At 41.8% G+C, this 2,500-nt stretch overlaps 1 protein-coding gene across 1 annotated transcript in view; it reads left to right on the top strand.

Moving 5' to 3' along the window:
* Positions 1–2,500, top strand: part of LOC127658849 (serine/threonine-protein kinase Nek5) — a 33,237-nt gene that overhangs the window by 28,774 nt on the left and 1,963 nt on the right. The window lies entirely within an intron of this gene.

The raw sequence follows: 2,500 nt of genomic DNA, 5'->3' as shown, positions 1-2,500 counted from the left end.
GTACAAACAATAGTACACAAGTATAAACACCATGTGACCACACAGTCATCACACCGCTCAGGAAGCAGACGCATTCTGTCTCCTAGAGATGAACGTAGTTTGTGTGAAAAGTGCAAATCAATCCCAGAACAACAGCAAAGGACCTTGTGAAGATGCTGGAGGAAACAGGTGGACGAGTATCTAGATCCACAGCAAAACCAGTCCTATATGGACATCACCTGAAAGGTGCTCAGCAAGGAAGAAGCCGCTGCTCCAAAACCACCATAAAAAAGTCAGAATACAGTTTGCAAGTGCACATGGGGACAAAGATCTCACTTTAGGAGAAATGTCCTCTGGTCTGATGAAACATACACTCACCTAAAGGATTATTAGGAACACCTGTTCAATTTCTCATTAATGCAATTATCTAATCAACCAATCACATGGCAGTTGCTTCAATGCATTTAGGGGTGTGGTCCTGGTCAAGACAATCTCCTGAACTCCAAACTGAATGTCAGAATGGGAAAGAAAGGTGATTTAAGCAATTTTGAGCGTGGCATGGTTGTTGCTGCCAGACGGGCCGGTCTGAGTATTTCACAATCTGCTCAGTTACTGGGATTTTCACACACAACCATTTCTAGGGTTTACAAAGAATGGTGTGAAAAGGAAAAACATCCAGTATGCGGCAGTCCTGTGGGCTGAAAATGCCTTGTTGATGCTAGAGATCAGAGGAGAATGGGCCGACTGATTCAAGCTGATAGAAGAGCAACTTTGCCTGAAATAACCACTCGTTACAACCGAGGTATGCAGCAAAGCATTTGTGAAGCCACAACACGCACAACCTTGAGGCGGATGGGCTACAACAGCAGAAGACCCCACCGGGTACCACTCATCTCCACTACAAATAGGAAAAAGTGGCTACAATTTGCAAGAGCTCACCAAAATTGGACAGTTGAAGACTGGAAAAATGTTGCCTGGTCTGATGAGTCTCGATTTCTGTTGAGACATTCAGATGGTAGAGTCAGAATTTGGCGTAAACAGAATGAGAACATGGATCCATCATGCCTTGTTACCACTGTGCAGGCTGGTGGTGGTGGTGTAATGGTGTGGGGATGTTTTCTTGGCACACTTTAGGCCCCTTAGTGCCAATTGGGCATCGTTTAAATGCCACGGCCTACCTGAGCATTGTTTCTGACCATGTCCATCCCTTTATGGCCACCATGTACCCATCCTCTGATGGCTACTTCCAGCAGGATAATGCACCATGTCACAAAGCTCGAATCATTTCAAATTGGTTTCTTGAACATGACAATGAGTTCACTGTACTAAAATGGCCCCCACAGTCACCAGATCTCAACCCAATAGAGCATCTTTGGGATGTGGTGGAACGGGAGCTTCGTGCCCTGGATGTGCATCCCAGAAATCTCCATCAACTGCAAGATGCTATCCTATCAATATGGGCCAACATTTCTAAAGAATGCTTTCAGCACCTTGTTGAATCAATGCCACGTAGAATTAAGGCAGTTCTGAAGGCGAAAGGGGGTCAAACACAGTATTAGTATGTGTTCCTCATAATCCTTTAGGTGAGTGTATATTGAACTGTTTGGTCATAATGACCATCGTTATGTTTGGAGGGAAAAGGGTGAAGAACAGCATCCCAACCGTGAAGCATGGGGGTGCAGCATCATGTTGTGGGGGTGCTGCAGGAGGGACGGGTGCACTTCACTAAATAGATGTTGACATCATGAGGAAGGAACATTATGTGGATGTATTGAAGCAACATCTCAAGACATCAGACAGGAAGTTAAAGCTCGGTCACAAATGGGTCTTCCAAATGGACAATGACCCCAAACACACCTCCAGAGTTGTGGCACAATAAAGACAACAAAGTCAAAGTATCGGAGCGGCATCACAAAGTCCTGACCTCAATCTCATAGAACAAACCTGACTCAGTTACTCCAGTTCTGTCTGCAGGAACGGGACAAAGCTTGTTACATTCAGAGGAAATATTTTTTTTTTTTTTATGTTTATGAGTGAATTATTTTTTTCTAATCATTTAAAACAAACTGTATCTACATTTTAATATCAAATCTGTCAATTTAATCAGTTCATTAATACAAATTCTCAAGAATGGTCATTTATTAGAATTAAATCATCATCAACTCATAATTTATGCTATAATATGGACAGCTAGGACTATAATATAATGTTAAGAGCTATATCAGTTGTTACAAATAAAAATGTAATAATTAATTATGTGGGCATTTTCCATACGTTGCTTTTACTCTAGAATATGTCATGAGCTGGATATTTCTCTTCAGTGGGGTAAAACTTGTTTGCAAGCCTTAGTGATGTCTGATTTATCAGTGAATGATCGTTTGAACAGCTCACACAATAGTGTAAATGATTCATTAGCAAATCTCTATCTGTTGCACAGGTGATGTTCAGTAAATTCATTGGTCAGTGAGAACCCAGAGATTTGTGTTCTTGCTTTCGTTTGATCCTCATACATGTTTAACAG

The sequence above is a fragment of the Xyrauchen texanus genome, chromosome 18, assembly GCF_025860055.1.
Source record: "Xyrauchen texanus isolate HMW12.3.18 chromosome 18, RBS_HiC_50CHRs, whole genome shotgun sequence".
Taxonomy (NCBI): domain Eukaryota; kingdom Metazoa; phylum Chordata; class Actinopteri; order Cypriniformes; family Catostomidae; genus Xyrauchen; species Xyrauchen texanus.
The sequence above is the reverse complement of the archived record's forward strand: the minus strand, read 5'-3'. Positions and strand labels throughout refer to the sequence as shown.